The 18,235-nt window shown below is 40.6% G+C and overlaps 1 protein-coding gene across 1 annotated transcript in view; it reads right to left on the bottom strand.

Moving 5' to 3' along the window:
• LOC126203731 (UDP-glycosyltransferase UGT5-like) overlaps positions 1–17,845 on the bottom strand; it is a 181,515-nt gene extending 163,670 nt beyond the window's left edge. The window contains exon 1 of the mRNA XM_049938101.1: positions 17,689–17,845. The gene's annotated coding sequence lies outside the window, so the exon portion shown is untranslated. The remainder of the gene's footprint in view (positions 1–17,688) is intronic.
• Positions 17,846–18,235: the final 390 nt, after the last annotated feature.

Consider the following 18,235-nt stretch of genomic DNA (forward strand, 5'->3'; position numbering starts at 1 on the left):
CAGGAAGAAGATGCTGTGATATGCGAATTATTAGATTTTCAGAGCATTCACACAAGGTTGGCGCCGGTGATGACACCTACAACGTGCTGACATGAGGGAAGTTTCCAACCGATTTCTCATACACAAACAGCAGTTGACCGGCGTTGCCTGGTGAAACGTTGTTGTGATGCCTCGTGTAAGGAGGAGAAATGCGTACCATCACGTTTCCGACTTTGATAAAGGTCGGATTGTAGCCTATCGCGATTGCGGTTTGTCGTATCGCGACATTCCTGCTTCCTCCCGTTGGTCGAGATCCAATGACTGTTAGCAGGATATGGAATCGGTGGGTTCAGGAGGGTAATGCGGAACGCCGTGCTGGATCCCAGCGGCCTCTTATCACTAGCAGTAGAGATGACAGGCATCTTATCCGCGTGACTGTAACGGATCGTGCAATCACGTCTCGATCCCTGAGTCAGCAGATGGGGACGTTTGCAAAACAACAACCATCTGCACCAACAGTTCGACGATGTTTGCAGCAGCATGGACTATCAGCTCGGAGACTATGGCTGCGGTTACCCTTGACGCTGCATCACAGACAAGAGCGCCTGCGATGGTGCACTCAACGACGAACCTGGGTGCACGAATGGCAAGACGTCATTTTTTCGGATGAATCAAGGTTCTGTTTACAGCGCCATGATGGACTCATCCGTGTTTGATGACATCGCGATGAACGCATATTGGAAGCGTGTATTCGTCATCGCCATACTGGCGTATCACCCGGCGTGATGGTATGGGGTGCCATTGGTTACTCGTCTCGGTCACCTCTTGTTCGCATTGACGGCACTTTGAACAGTGGACGTTACATTTCTGATGTGTTACGACCCGTGGCTCTGCCCTTCATTCGATCCCTGCGAAACCCTACATTTCAGCAGGATAATGCACGAATTCTGCTACCTAGGCAGTAAAATAACCAGTGACGGACGGAGCAAGGAGGACATCAAAAGCAGACTCGCTATGGCAAAAAAGGCATTTCTGGCCAAGAGAAGTCTACTAATATCAAATACTGGTCTTAATTTGAGGAAGAAATTTCTGAGGATGTACGTCTGGAGTACAGCATTGTATGGTAGTGAAACATGGACTGTGGGAAAACCGGAACAGAAGAGAATCGAAGCATTTGAGATGTGGTGCTATAGACGAATGTTGAAAATTAGGTGGACTGATAAGGTAAGGAATGACGAGGTTCTACACAGAATCGGAGAGGAAAGGAATATGTGGAAAACACTGATATGGAGAAGGGACAGGATGATAGGACATCTGCTAAGACATGACGGAATGACTTCCATGGTACTAGAGGGAGCTGTAGAGGGCAAAAACTGTAGAGGAAGACAGAGATTGGAATACGTCAAGCAAATAATTGAGGACGTAGGTTGCAAGTGCTACTGTGAGATGAAGAGGTTAGCACAGGAAAGGAATTCGTGGCGGGCCGCATCAAACCAGTCAGTAGACTGATGACAAAAAAAAAAAATAAAAAATAAAAATAAAAAATAAAAAATAAAAAAAAATGCACGGCCGCATGTTGCAGGTCCTGTACGGGCCTTTCTGGATACAGAAAATGTTCGACTGCTGCCCTGGCCAGCACATTCTCCAGATCTCTCACCAACTGCAAACGTCTGGTCAATAGTGGCCGAGCAACTGGCTCGTCACAATACGCCAGTCACTACTGATGAACTGTGGTATGGTGTTGAAGCTGTATGGGCAGCTGTACCTGTACGCGCCATCCAAGCGCTGTTTGACTCAATGCCCAGGCGTATCAAGGCCGTTATTACGGCCAGAGGTGGTTGTTGTGGGTACTGATTTCTCAGGATCTATGCACCCAAATTGCGTGAAAATGTAATCACATGTCAGTTCTAGTATAATAATTATATGTGTGCAGTGAATACTCGTTTATCATCTGCGTTTCTTCTTGGTGTAGCTATTTTAATGGCCAGTAGTGTATAACGCTCCCCCTTGGCAGCCGGGTGTTTGCTCTTAGACGTTGCACGCCATACACGCCAACGATTGTCTGTCTGATAGAACATAAAATATGATTCACCTTAACAGGTCACCTGTCGCCATTCAGCGGACGTCCAGTTGCGTAATTGGCTTGTAAATTCCAGCCTTCGTCGCCAATGAACAGCAGTTAGCGTGGATGCATGAACTAGATGCCTGTTGCGGAGGCCGATGTACAGAAACGTTCGCTGAGACGCTGTTCGTTGCCCCTTTGGTTCATCTGTGCGGTCAGTCGCCCAACAGTTGCAGGTCTATTCGCCCTTACACATCTCCACAGCCGTCTTTCACTCTCGTCATCTTTCGCCCGTGATCTGTCATAATTTCCTCGACATTTCCCTATGAACGGTGTCCATCCCCCTCCCCACCCCACCCCGGCGTGCCTTATATACCCTCCACTGCTAGCGCTGCCGTTTGTGAATGGTTGCTGCACGTTGACGTCGAAAAGTGGGTGGTGATCACTTTAATGTGATCGGACCGTGTAAAATTAAAATGCAGTTTGAATGAAAAGTATCACAACCTCCTCGACCTCGTCCTTCGACAAACCTACTTTGTAGCAAGAACAAAATCTTGCATCCGAACTTAGCCTCAGCAAGTAGACCTGTCTCTCAGGGTCCAGGGCTGCCGTTCCCCTCTCCACCAACATCAACAGATACATCTGAATTTTCTCAACCGGAGGAAAGTCATGAAATTAGTGAACCTGACTATTCCGAGAATGGTGCCGATAGTAATGCAAAATCTGTTGTTCCAACAGAAGACAATAATTTAGTGAAAGATTTGGGCGTCTCAAAGGACGCTGCAAAATTTCTGCGATCTCGTCTCAATGAAAATAATTTGCTTGCACACGGCCAACAGTATTCAGTGTACGGAAATCGTAATAAAAGCTTCAAGATATTTTTTGTTGAAGATGGTCTAATAGTTTTGTGCAAAGATATCGCCGGATTAGTGGCGAAAGTAGGAGCTCAGACGTACGACAGTAAAAAATAGAAATCACTTATAGATACTTATAGCAAAGTTTGAAAGCTGTAATGGTACATACTGGAAACGAATTAACATCGATTCCACTTGCGTGTCCGTACACTTAAAAGAGACATGCAGTACTATAAAAGCACTCATTCGAAATGTGTTGTGACTAGGTGATTGGAATTCTACTCGGCCAATAAAAATGACACATTAAGGTGGCTTCCTATATGTGTGAACGGGACAGTAGAATATATCACGAGAACTGTAGTAGGAGAAAATGCCTAAGAGGAAAAACCTATCGGTGGGATCGAAAAACATTGTGAATGTGCGTTTGGTTAATCTAGAACACATTTTGTGCCTCCACTGCACATCAAAAGCATTAGAAAAAAACGTGAAATTTTTTCCAGTCCCTGTGCAGACAATTCCAAAATCTATCGACTGCAAAGTTGAAAGAAGGGACATTTCTTGGACTGAATATATGTAAGTTGCTGACTGATGAACACTTTGAAAGTACAATGACGGAAATAGAACAGTAAGCTTGGAGAAGTTTGTAAGTTGTCAGGCAAATCCAACACCTTCCATGAAAACCCTGACATGACAAGCAAATCCAGCAGTATGTCACATAGCTCCGAATAAATCGTGACATTAAATTAACCAAAGTGAGCAAATAGAATACCACAGACTAACACAAGAATGCCTAAATGCATGTCATACCTTCCCACCGTGAGACAGACGCAGTTCCGAGGGGAGAAACGAGAACAGAAGCCGAGAGCAGAACGTGTTCAGCTAGAAGGCCCTACGATAAGGGACGGACACCCACGTCGCAAGCTAACCGCTAGGACCACCCCCCAGCCCATGTTAAAAGATAGAGCCCTCCAGAAGAACAGTATAGATCTTACGATAACACTAAAAGGACCACACCCGCTGCAAGTTTTAGCGTGAGACTTTTTCGCATCTCTGTTACGTTGCAAACGTTAAAAACATTGCCCCACCACGAAAAGTATTACGTTTCTCATTGGATAGACAGAATTTTTGTAGGCGGAGCTTCAGGTTAACATTGAGACCCTGATTGGTCAGATGAAAACACAGCCAGATAGTTTTTTTAAACCAACTTCGGTAAATTGTAGTAAGGAGAAGTAAGGAGAGAGTTGCTTCCGAGACGGCGAGGTGAGCGGAGCTGTGCTGTCTGCCGCCCCCTGACGAACACCGACAAGGTAATGAACGCACGCGATGCCGCATAACAGCGCATAAAGCTTCACCCAGAACTGCAGAAGTCTCATCTGTTACACCCCTTTTTTGCGTAATACAAGTATCGATCGTCAATTAAAGTTCAGGGTGTTCACATTTGACACTTGAAGTAAAAATCTGAAAAGCGATGATTTTTCTGTTATATAGTTATTGAGAAGCCACATCAGCCACTGTAATTTACGACAAGTTAGATAAGTAATTAAAGATAATTGAAGGTCACTGTAGACCGTATTGATAGTTTTCTCTTTTGTGAAACTTAATTTAAACCTAGATAATAGATGTGATATGGCATAGGTCATCCTTCGATCCATTGTAGAACTTGGAAACCCACTCAGCGAATATTCGTTCACATTTTTGTTGAACGCAGTTGGTTTCTATCATCCTGTATTAAAACATTTCCTTTTATCAATAGTGCAATTTATAAACAATTTTTTGTGAGTAGAATAAAATTTCCAATGGTAAACTTAACTGCTTTTTAGACGTTAGTTTACCAGCTAACTAAAAATAGGAAAGCCTTGAACCCCTTCCACTAAATTTAGTTAGTTTTAAGATTCTTTTACAGGGAGTGCAGTGGAGCTGACGCTGAAATCATTAAGTATTTGGTTATATCATCGCTAGTCTCACTGAACTCTTCTGAACTCTACATGTCATGTGTGGTCTGACGTCTCCTTACCAGCAACAGGTCCCAGGTTCAAACTAGGCAATTGTCACTGTAGACCATTTTGATAGTTTTCTCTCTTGTGAAACTTAATTTAAACCTAGATAATAGATGTGATATGGCATAGGTCATCCTTCGATCCATTGTAGAACTTGGAAACCCACTCAGCGAATATTCGTTCACATTTTTGTTGAACGCAGTTGGTTTTTATCATCCTGTATTAAAACATTTCCTTTTATCAATAGTGCAATTTATAAACAATGTTTTGTGAGTAGAATAAAATTTCCAATGGTAAACTTAACTGCTTTTTCGACGTTATTTTACCAGCTAACTAAAAATAGGAAAGCCTTGAACCCCTTCCACTAAATTTTGTTAGTATTAAGATTCTTTTACAGGGAGTGCAGTGGAGCTGACGCTGAAATCATTAAGTATTTGGTTATATCATCGCTAGTCTCACTGAACTCTTATGAACTCTACATGTCATGTGTGGTCTGGCGTCTCCTTACCAGCAATAGGTCCCAGGTTCAAACTAGTCAATTCCCTAGAAAACACGCTCAGAGCGTCGTTGCGCGAAAGTGGTAGGGAGACACGATATAGAACAAACAGACACCATGCAGAATGTTAGAAAGGACGACCACATGCCTAACTGGGTCAGAAAAATATCCTGCCGAAAAATTTTCGTAGTAAAAAATTTTTTCTTGGAGTTATACATGGTCGAAAACAGTAGCTGCAGCGATGGACAGTAAGAAAGTATTCAATAGAAAGTGAGACATTCTAGCAGAGACAATAGCATAATTAAGTTATGAATTTTAATATTGTTAGAATTAAGTTTTCTCTCCAATGCAAGCGCACAGGTGGCGGATACATCGTTGACAAGTTGGTTCTGACCCAACAAGTAAGTGAATTGAATGTCAAGTCGTGTGTGCAAAAAGTTTATGAAACGCGTGAGATCGTTTGAGCGCATGTTGACGCGAAGTAGGGCGCGTGAATTGCTTTTAAAACAGAAAATAAGGGATTCGGAAAGATTAGCAATGGCAGATCGAGACCTTGACCGAACTGAGGTAGAGACCCAGCATGAAAATGGATAGAGAATAGAGGACAGTACAACAGACGATGCAGTATCACGAGAAATAGGACATATAACGCACCATAACGAGGATAATGTAGGTCAAGGCATAGAAAACGTAAGTCAGCATACGACAGAGGAGCAGGAAAGTAGAGAGACAGTCGATGAGGATTCTAATTTGCGTCTTTAATACGTAGAACCCATAGTACAAGTAATCAGAGCTCCCTCACCACAGAGTACAAGGAATGCGAGCAGAAACGTGTCACAGCACAGTTCAGTGCAATCGGTTGCGAACCAACACTTGGGCGAAAACACAGAGCGTAGGACGTCGGAAGAAAACACAATAGGACCCACCAATCTGGCAGAATTATTTCAACAAATTACGGAAACCACGACAAGGCAAAATAAAGACATAGCGAACCAAATTCAAATTCAGAATGCAGGAACCACGAGACAAATGCGTGCGATTAAAGAACAAAACAAAAAAAATTCAGTTACACCTAAGTCATATTGAAGACGAGGCAAAAGAATCTCGAGAAGTGATAGGAAACTTAATAACAGGTCACAATCAACTGAGAACAGACATTGACAAGGTACAAGCGGACGTACAAACATTGCGTAATGACATTCAGGACGAGATCAAAACATTACGTTAACAACACCCAGGGCTAAGTCTAGAAACTAGAGAAACAGATAAACGTAATCATTAGACAAGCAGCAGGTACAGCGTGTGAAGTTGTTGAAAACAGTGTGTCACACAAGCGTATCGCAAAAGCAGCGCTGAAAAGATATGATAACCGCATAGTCAAAATAGAAGCGCAAACGAAGCGACAATTTCAGAAATTGCGAACAGAGTTGTTGCAAACTATTGAAGAGCATAGTGAATAGGATCGAACAAGCACAGAGTCTGCAACCACATCCGTATCTGTAACAGCACCGGAAAAACAAGCAATTAACGAAGATATTACGCATTTGCGATTCCAATCACAGGCGGAAAGTAACATACGTGAGATCAGACAGCCTGCACAGCAACAAACACGTTTCGAAATTCTTGATGAACAAATGTCATCACAAACACATGCGGAACCACAAATGTATGTTTCAAGACAGTTTGGATCTTGCAATGAAGCAGCAAGGTTAGCCAGACAAGATACCGAACCAATACCTGACAATGGAAAGCCAGGTCGCGAAGAGTACAGTGCAATGCATTCAGCTACACGTTCACAACCGATGGAAGAAAATTATTGCGTACCACTCCAACGATACTACGCAAGGGTAGGCGAAAGTTACAGTCGACAGTATCCAATGGATCTACCACAACCGGAAAGAACGACGGGAGAAATGGTCAGAAACAAAAGTGGCGAAGAATCGCGAATTTCATATGGAACTATGACGAAGTACGACAACGATCATTTCCTCACAGTCAGAAAATTTCAACACTTTCGAGAAGGAAACTCATTACATCCACGAAATTTTATTGATCAATTCCGAGTAGGATTACCAGAACACTGGACGCTAGCACACAAATTAGACTTTATATGTGCACACATGTTAGGAACGGTCGCAGAAACCATGCAGAATGTTGCAGCGACATGCCGATCGTACGAAGATTTCAGAGAGAAGTTTCTCTCACGATATTGGTCCAGCGAAGCACAGAACAGAGTGAAGTACGAATTATTACAGAACCCATATTTTGAAAATTCAGGAGAGAAGAGTCCCGTGAAATTTTTCGAATTAATGGCAAAGAGAAATCAATGCTTAGATGTACCATACAGTGACGGGGAGTTGATTAAATTATGCGCGATGAAGTTACCATTGAAATACCAGCAATCATTAGTAGGTCGCGGAGGCAATGACGTCGAAGCATTTAAAGGTATTCTAAGGGAACTAGAGTTCATATTTTCGGAAGATGACGCAAGAAAAAGACGAAGCGCACTCGAAAACGAAACCAAAAAGCAGTGGAGTCCACAAGACACAGTACGAAGAAACAATAATTACGAACCACGTGATAACTTCGCACCAAGAAACGACAATAGATTTCAACAAAGAACCGGTTATGGATTTAGAAGAGAATATGGCAATAACTATAATACACCCAGGAACGGCAACAACTATTACAGAGGGAATAATGACAACCGGAACGGGTACTGGAGAGCCAATAGACCGACAAATTATCAACAAAGAAACCAATATCAACAAGCGGAGCAAGAAAAGAGAATACAGATAGAAGAGGTGGAGGTAAGACCACCAAACCCCGAAAAACGTTCGAATTGACAGCTAAGCGCCCATGCCAAAGAGAATGACGCACCGACCCAGGACGATTGCAGCACCTTGAACAGAGAAGTAAAAATCTTATCACGAGAAGAGAAGAAAGAGGAAACAAATCCGCAGGGACCAGATGAAAACGAAGACAAGAAAATAACAATATCATGTTGGGACGAAATTAATTGGGAGAATACTGACGAGGAAGATGAATTACCAGAGGCATGCACAACGAATGTAGGAGGAAAGGACGAAGTAATGAGTATTGCAAAAAAATGGCTCTGAGCACTATGGGACTCAACTGCTGTGGTTATCAGTCCCCTAGAACTTAGAACTACTTAAACCTAACTAACCTAAGGACATCACACACATCCATGCCCGAGGCAGGATTCGAACCTGCAACCGTAGCAGTCGCACGGTTCCGGACTGCGCGCCTAGAACCGCGAGACCACCGCGGCCGGCAATGAGTATTGCAGAGCTATTTCAGATGGAAACCAGGGAAAGCGAATTCAATGAGGATAATGCGCAGTCAACAGAAGTTGAAAATAAGTTACGAGTGGGCACACAACCCAACGTATATAATGAAGGAAGTTATGAAGCGATAATTAGAGCATTTAGATGCGATTATGTGGAAGTAGCGACGAAGAAGGAGACGATAGACGAGGATGAGGAAAAAGTAGAGGATGTTGAAGAAAGCGTAAAAGAAGGAAGAAATAGAGAAGAGGAAATAAAAGAGAGAGAAGTAGCAGTCGAAGCTTATCCTACAGAAAGTTCGAATTCGCAAGGGAAATTCCTAAAAAGACTCATGTATGATTCAGTGGAGGATTCGTTGATGCAAGAAGAAGAAGAACAGAATCAACCCTTTCAAATTCAACCAGTTGTGAAGGCCATGGTAAAGCATATCCCAGTCAATATTGTAATTGATAGCGGAAGTGAACTGACTGCGATCTCAGAAAATTTATTCATGCAGTGTAATGCCAATGAGGAATTGCCATTTCTGAAAACACGTAAGATTAAAGAAAGAGGTCCTATTAGAAACAATGCTGCGGAAGTTACGAGACAAACAAGGTTAACTCTTTCGTGTGAAGGTCAAAAGATCGAAACCAACTTCGTGATTATACCTAAACTAACCGTAGATTTGATTATAGGTGCAGATTTTCTAAATGAGAGACGAGCGTTAATAGATATGGGGAAAGGTAGCGTAACATTCGGGAATGTCACACTTCTCTTTGAGCAAAAGCTAAAATTAGAAGAAATACCAGTTATAAACAAACAATATAGAATGACGCGAGGTAAAGAGGATGAAGAATTAGAATGGTATGCATAAAAGGGGGACTCGCCTCAACTCATGTTAGAAGTCCATAAAGAAATCGACGAAAAATTGAAAGAAGTTCAAGGTATTTCGAAACACAGTAAAAGAGAATTAGAAGGTATTTTACGAGATAAAGCAGAGGTATTTTTACCTAAGACTGGCAGTATTAAACACTTTCAGTACAAGTTTGAAGTAAAACAGCACAAACCATTTAGAGTGCCACCCTATACAATCCCATTAAGCTACAGGAATAAAGTATTCCAGGAGATATCTAAAATGTTAGATGACGATATTATTGAACCAGCTACCTCCACATATAACAGCCAGCTCCATATTGTACAAAAACGAGATGGGAGCATCAGGTTAGTGCTTGATTCCAGACAGATCACCACAATCATAATCACTGAGACAGATCGCCCAGAAAAATTAGAGGAATTGATACAAAACTTTCACGGTGCTAAGATATTTTCATCAATTGATTTACGGAGTAGTTTCTGGCAAATAGAATTGGCCCTAGAATGTAGAAAATTTACAGCGTTTATCGTATTCGGTAGATGTTACCAGTTTAAACGATTGCCATTTGGTTTAAACATATCATCAGCAGAGTTTATTATGGGATTTAATATTATACTCAGTCCTGAAATTTTACAAAAAATTACTTGTTATGTTGATGATGTGATTATAGCAGAACCCTCTTGGGAACATCACAACGACACATTAAATCAGTTTTTACAGATCATGAAAGAGCATGGGGTCACAGTAAATATAACAAAATCCAAATTTGGAAGGCGAGAGGTCAAATTTCTAGGACACAATTTCCGAGAAAGGGGTAATGACTGACCCAGAAAAACTAACGGCAATCAAAGAATTCAGTACTCCATATAATAAGAAAACTCTCAGAGGATTTCTAGGTCTCACCGGATTCTATAAACAATTTATTTGGATCGACTCTCTCGCAACACCACGCCTATGTGCATTGACTGGAAAAAACACGCCATGGGTATGGGATCAACAAGCCAATGAAGAATTTTTAAAAGTGAAAAACGCACTAACAACAGCACCGATTTTAGCACATCCTGATCTAACACAAAATTTTTGTATGGCCACTGATAGCGCGAAAACAGGTTTAGGAGTTGTTTTACTCCAAGAATACGAACAGGCAGGGCTAAGATCATATAGAACAATTGCATTTGCCAGTCGGGTACTCACAAAAAGCGAGAAAAACTATTCAGTCACGGAGCTAGAAGCATTGGCCATTGTATGCGGCTTCCAACGTTTTCGATACTTCCTATTCGGAAGAAAAACAAAAGTATACACTGACCACAAAGCATTAGAATTTCTGTTATCCGCCAAACTAACTCATGGGAGGTTAGCCAGATGGATGTTAATACTACAAGAATTTGACTTCACTATTACACACATACCAGGACCAGCGAATGTATTAGCAGATGCTTTATCACGATGTCCACAGGGTGCATGCAATAACATAGGTTTGGAAGCAGCAGAAGACCAGTTTACAATGTACTATATGAAACAAGTACCTTTCGAAAACTACATTACGACAGCATTGAAAAACATAGGCAAAGAACAGGACAAGGATCCCAAAATACTAGGAATCAAACACAAGTGGAGAAGTAAGGATTTTCCAGACATTCGACAGCACTATCTCGTAGAAAACAATGTTTTATTTTTTAGACGAAATGTTGCAACGATTGAATGGTTAATTTATATCCCAGATGAACTAATTAATAATTACATATGGTATACACATTTAAGTAATGGCCATTTGGACCACAGAAATGCTTTTTAAAAATAAAACAAACAAGCCATTTTCATAATATGGAAAGACGAATTAGAACAGTATTAGTCAAATGCAAAAAATGTATGAGGGCTAAACACGTCACTTTCCAAACCAAGCCACCTATGTTTCCAATAATCCCTAGCAGATTAAAACAAATAGCTGCAACAGATTTGATGGGGCCCCTCCCACGCACAAAAAATGGATATATTTTCATATTTGCCGTTTTGGAACTTACTTCTAAATATGTTACCTTGACACCATTAATACGGGCAACAGGTCTTACAATAAGTAAAGCATTTAGACAAGATTTTCTCAGACAAGTAGGTCGAGTGGAACGAATAATTTCGGATAATGGCCCACAACACAAATCAGTGCAATGGCAGAACACGTTAAAACAACACAAAATAAAACCCATCTACATATCTAAGTACAAACCTAGCGTAAATCCAGCAGAACGATCTATGAAGGACATAGGCACTTTATGCCGATTATATGCAGGCAAAAGACACAACACTTGGGATATATACCTTAAAGATTTTCAAGAAGTAATAAATGAAATGCCACATAGCACTACTCTACTACCTCCAGTTACTGTACTTAAAAATATTGAACCCCCAAACATAACCAGAGAAAATGTTAGATTTCCTATTGTACCACGTAGACAGCACAAACAAGTCATAGCAACAGCACTCTCCAACATCAGAAAGGCAGCCATTAAAAGAAAAGAAAGAGGAGATAGAACAGCAATTAAAAGAACATTCTCAATAGGCCAGAAAGTATTTGTAAAAACACACCATCTCTCCAGCAAACAGAAACACAAAATACATAAGTTTTATGCTGCATACAAAGGACCTGTCATAGTTAGCCGAATTGCTCATGATAATGCTGTGGAACTAATGAACCCAAAAACAGGCAAAACCTTAGGACTTCACCATGTGAGCCATATCAAAAAGTTTGAAGATTAATTTTATTACTGGTAAATAATCAGCACAAAATTTCAAGATTAAGTTACAAATAAGATCGTCAGGAGAAAGAAGAATGGAGAGAGATGAAGGTGGGAAAAAGAAAGTAGTTTCAATAAAAACAAAAACAAAAATAACACCAATAGTACCATAGATTAAGGAGAAGGGATAAAGCGTAGATAGTCTAACAGCATGAAATACTAAAATGCTATACACCATGACACTACACAAAAATAAAAAACGAATTTGAGGATTCTTGTAGACATTAAGACTCAAAATATCTTAAAATTGTAATATGGAAAGGGCGCCGAAATTTGTAAAGCTTTTAAGAAGGCGTAAAACAATGTAGGTACTAGACATATGTTAGATGATTATAAGTAAAACTTTTTGTAAGAACCATTGTAAAAACTCCAGCAGGGACGAGATGCAACAACCCACAAGTTGCAACGTGAGAAGTATCAAGAAAGGAAAGGACGTAATTAGCAAGACACGATTCCTACAAGGCAGAAGCAATGAGAGAAGGGAAAAGACAGCGAGACCAACAGAAGGCCCTTGTAGCCGAAGTGGTCAGTAAATAAATCTGCTGCCAAGCTGAACCACAGGGTGGCGGAACCCTGCTGGGACAGAACACGGAACCACACAGTGGTGGAACCCTGCAGAGACACGACAGGACACCGAACGGCAGAAGGGTCTCCGAACACCCCGACTCAGCGGAGCGAGCAAAAAACGGCCCGACGAGAAGACCGCTTGGGCAATCCACCACTGGCAAAAAAATATGTGTAAAACTCACACTACTGCTATTAAACAGCACGCTGATGCACGAAACTGAAGAAAACTTCCACAAAGTAAAAATGACACGCCCAAACAATTTATCCAACTGTTACTAAGAGGAGAACTTCAAAGCGACTAGTTATCAATAAATATTTTCATATCCTGCCCAGAGAAGAACCAAGAAGCAAGTAAGAAGCAGAGAAAAAGCAGGAAGAACAGAAGTTGAAGATTCGCAAGATTGAGACCAAGAAAGAAGATGGGTGAAGAATAGATGACATACCTTACCAAAACCCTATCCTATTGTAAACTAGTCGTCTGCGAAGTATTACAACGAAAAACGACCGCTTTCAGCGACACATAACGATGACTTTCACGCATACAAAGCCAGTAAACCACGAGATTCTGCACTCACAGCTCCATTCCATTATGGGACCTCCACAACAACAACAACACACACTTGCAAAGCCAACAAGGAATGACGAACGAAGCTGTACATCAAATACTTGCCAACATCCATCTTGCTCAAGTCCATCACCTTCGTGCAAAAACATTTGCCAACCTCATGCTTAAACATTCATAGGATTGTGTGAGTGTGAGAAATCAAATTATGTGATGTAGGAATTGTGCAAAAGAAATGTGTGAAAAACTAAATAAGTTAAGCACACCAGATAGATAATAAACTACAAAATAACAGTCATTGACTATGGACTTAAGTAAAAAATAGACTATCGATAAAAATAAGTCATTATTTCTGAAATGGACAGTATATAAAGAACAAAAGTAAGGCATAATAAACACTAAAACTATATGCCACTTATTTTCTCCTCATAAAAATAAAAGAATAACTATATTTTACTTATTTTCTCCTTATAAAAACAAAGAATAAAAATTATCTTGTTGGATGTTTTCCCTTTTTATAACATTTGTACCATTTGTTAGGATAATATCACAATACTTGTGTATGTACATTTCTTTGTCAAAGCAATTCTTGGAAATAATTCTTATTTGTTAGTGTAACAATGTTGAAATGAGTGTCTAGAAACAAAAACATTTTACTTGTACATGATATTTAGAAAATGTGTTAGGAATAGATTTTACGTAATTACTACATTTATAAAAACAATATTTTTAAGAAAATCGATGTGAAAGACTCTTCACTTTCGATAACAAACTTCTTAAAAAACAAACTCCACAATTAAATAAAGAAAATAATTAAAAAATAATAATTATAATAGAATAAAAATATTCTTCCCTTGTCAATATAAACATATTTTCGATAATAATGTGGAAGAATATAAAAATATAAATTAGTAATACAAACTAGCATAGAACAGAATAACGTGGCTGAACAGTAGGCAACAAAATTTAGATAACGGAATAATTTTGACTGACTTAGACAATGATTCAATCATTGCCTAACTTCAGTGCAAAAATGAAGTTCGAATGGTGGTGATATGTAAGGCGTCAGGCAAATCCAACACCTTCCATGAAATCCCTGACATGATACGCAAATCCAGTAGTATGTCACATAGCTCCGAATAAATCGTGACATTAAATTAACCAAAGTAATATGAGTAACGAGTGAGCAAATGGAATACCAATGTTTTGTGAGTAAAATAAAATTTCCAATTGTGAACTTAACTGCTTTTTCGACGTTATTTTACAAGCTAACTAAAAATAGGAAAGCCTTGAACCCCTTCCACTAAATTTAGTAAGTATTAAGATTCTTTTACAGGGAGTGCAGTGGAGCTGACGCTGAAATCATTAAGTATTTGGTTACATCATCGCTAGTCTCACTGAACTCTTCTGAACTCTACATGTCATGTGTGGTCTGACGTCTCCTTACCAGCAACAGGTCCCAGGTTCAAACTAGGCAATTGTCACTGTAGACCATTTTGATAGTTTTCTCTCTTGTGAAACTTAATTTAAACCTAGATAATAGATGTGATATGGCATAGGTCATCCTTCGATCCATTGTAGAACTTGGAAACCCACTCAGCGAATATTCGTTCACATTTTTGTTGAACGTAGTTGGTTTTTATCATCCTGTATTAAAACATTTCCTTTTATCAATAGTGCAATTTATAAACAATGTTTTGTGAGTAGAATAAAATTTCCAATGGTAAACTTAACTGCTTTTTCGACGTTATTTTACCAGCTAACTAAAAATAGGAAAGCCTTGAACCCCTTCCACTAAATTTAGTTAGTATTAAGATTCTTTTACAGGGAGTGCAGTGGAGCTGACGCTGAAATCATTAAGTATTTGGTTATATCATCGCTAGTCTCACTGAACTCTTATGATCTCTACATGTCATGTGTGGTCTGGCGTCTCCTTACCAGCAACAGGTCCCAGGTTCAAACTAGTCAATTCCCTAAACAACACGCTCAGAGCGTCCTTGCGCGAAAGTGGTAGGGAGACACGTTATAGAACAAACAGACACCACGCAGAATGTTAGAAGTTTAAAAAATGTTGTGCATTGTCTCCTCGGCCAGATAAGCGACCTGATTAAAAGGAAGCAGTAGAAGACCTGCCACAGTCGTTTAAAGAGTTAGGATGCAAGCTCGCCATAAAACTACGTTTTCTAATATCATACTTAGACTATTTTCGGTACAAATTGTGTAACACATCGGAGAAACATACTGAACGGTTCCATCAAGAACGTAAGCCTCTGGAACTTTGTTATCAAGGTCATTGGGATAAGCGTAATGTGTGACTACTGCTGGTGAATTACATGTGAAGGACAGTGACACATCAAAGGAAGTACATCAAACTTTCATTCACGAAAAAATGTAAACGGAAGTAATACTTTCACCTGGTAAGTGTCCCAAATCACCATATTTACTTATTCTCATTCACATGTCTCTGACGTTATTTTTTTCCACCATCTTATTGCTCCATAACGCCTCCGTCTTCCTGTTATTGCTTTCCAATTTCACTGGGTACATATTTCGATGATAATGATCATGATGATCATGATGATGATAATGGTGCAAAAATCTTACTTGCTGTAGAGCAACAGGATTCTGATTCATGATCAGCGCAGTCGATTTAGTCGGAGATTCACATTTTCATACAAACCACTGGCCAAAAGTTAGAATTTGTTGAACTACTTTGTATTGCGTACTCCCCAGGTATTTTGTTTTAAATCAGGTATTTTCACAAAGATAAACCTTACATTATGAGCATATAATATTACATATATGTGTACAGTTAATGTAGGTTAATTCTTACAAAGAAGAAGACATCAACCAGCCACTATTAATACTGCTATTTATTTAGGTAATATTATATGCTCATAATGTAAGGTTTATCTTTGTATTTTAATTTTCATTATGTTATGTTTTTCTTTAAAAACAGTCATTCTGTGAAATCAAATCAATCCGTATATTGTGAAATCTCTGAGAGAGAACGTCTCTGACACTGTTGTAGTTGTAAATCTGCAATCTTTGTGATAACTTCACATGTGGCAAATTCTTTTTGGTGTGTGTGTGTGTGTGTGTGGTGCTTTGCACAATATGGTGATGTACAAATTACGTATTATGTTCGAAAAATCCCATCCTGAAACTTCGCAACAAAATCGCGTGGAATTTTCGATGTAAGTACCATAACCGCTTAACCTCACATATTTATTTACTCTGTATTTCATCGTTTGGAGGTTAGTTATTTTCACTTAGAGCGCTTCTGACACTGTTTTCTACCGTAGGGCAACAACACACCAAAAATACTTCGCCACAGTGGAAGAATAAAAATCGAAAACGGACGATAATGTAAAGTGTATCTTGGAAATCATGTGAACAGCCGTCTGATGATGAACTTGCCAGTTCGAAACCGGTAACGGCGCTATTTACCTAAATAAATAGCAGTATTAATAGAGGCTGGTTGCTGTCTTCTTCTTTGTAAGAATTAACCTACATTCATTAGCATCTATTTTTTTCCATCATAATTGTTAACACAAAACTTTCAAAATGGTTCAAATGGCTCTGGGCACTATGGGACTCAACTGCTGAGGTCATCAGTCCCCTAGAACTTAGAACTACTTAAACCTAACTAACCTAAGGACATCACACACATCCGTACCCGAGGCAGGATTCAACTTGCGAGCGTAGCGGTCGCGCGGTTCCAGACTGTAGTGCCTAGAACGGCTCGGCCACTCGGATCGGCAAAACTTTCAAACGAGCCTTCCTAAAGATTGAAATTGCGACATCGCAGTCAAGGGGTTCCTTGTCAGGCTGTAAAAGTGTTTCTCTTTGTTCTTAAAATCTAGCAGCGATGAAATGGCACTGAAAATACGCTGACGAAGTAAGCCCTTCACTTTTCTGCGTCATGAAATGGAAACGCGGGGCGTGCCGACATCGACGGAAATGTTCGAAAATGTGTACCGGGCAGAGCCTCGCTCTCTCTCCCGCTAATTTCTTCCGTGAGCAGGAATTAAGCAAATGGCGAACCAGATCCGGCCCGTTATGGCCGATTGTGTGGAACAAAGTAGCGATAGCAAATTTGTAGCAAACGGTTTTCTTTATCTCCTCAAATGAAACAGACAGACGTATATCGCGCGTCTGTAAGGACTCGTGTGAGTAACATGGGCCGGCTAGCAAAAGACCGGCTGCTGGTAGGCTTACCTGCCCGGCTAGAGACGACACACGGAATTGCCAGCAGCGTCCGCTCCGGCCGGCTTCCGCACACACACTGGCCGGCGCTGCCTCACGGATCGCGAAGGCTTCCAATCCGCCGTGACCGCGACCTCCACCAGTGCGCGAACGGTGCCAAGCGGAGGCGACCGACCTGCCTCACGGCCACGCAGCGCCCGCAGTCTCTGCTCTCTATTCGCAACTGCGCGCAGGCGACGGGAGGGAGTCTGTCTATACGGGAACGTTCATGTTGCAACCGAGACAGTCGGTAACAGCGCCGAGGAGCACAGCGACTATAGCGTACTGTAAATCTCGCAGTGTTTAGCAAGACGGAGCTTCAATAACGTTGATGATATGACTACTGGCCAGTTAAGGGGGGTAGGACGTCGAACGGGCCGACTTGGAGCAGCAGAGGCACCACAGGACATTTTATTTTCTACTGTTCATACTTTTACAAATAGATTCATAAAACTTTGTCAGCATGACCAGGAAGGATTCAGGATTCACACTCATAGCAGTGGAAGTGCAAACACATAAC

The sequence above is a fragment of the Schistocerca nitens genome, chromosome 9 (assembly GCF_023898315.1).
Source record: "Schistocerca nitens isolate TAMUIC-IGC-003100 chromosome 9, iqSchNite1.1, whole genome shotgun sequence".
In the NCBI taxonomy this organism is placed as follows: Eukaryota; Metazoa; Arthropoda; class Insecta; order Orthoptera; family Acrididae; genus Schistocerca; species Schistocerca nitens.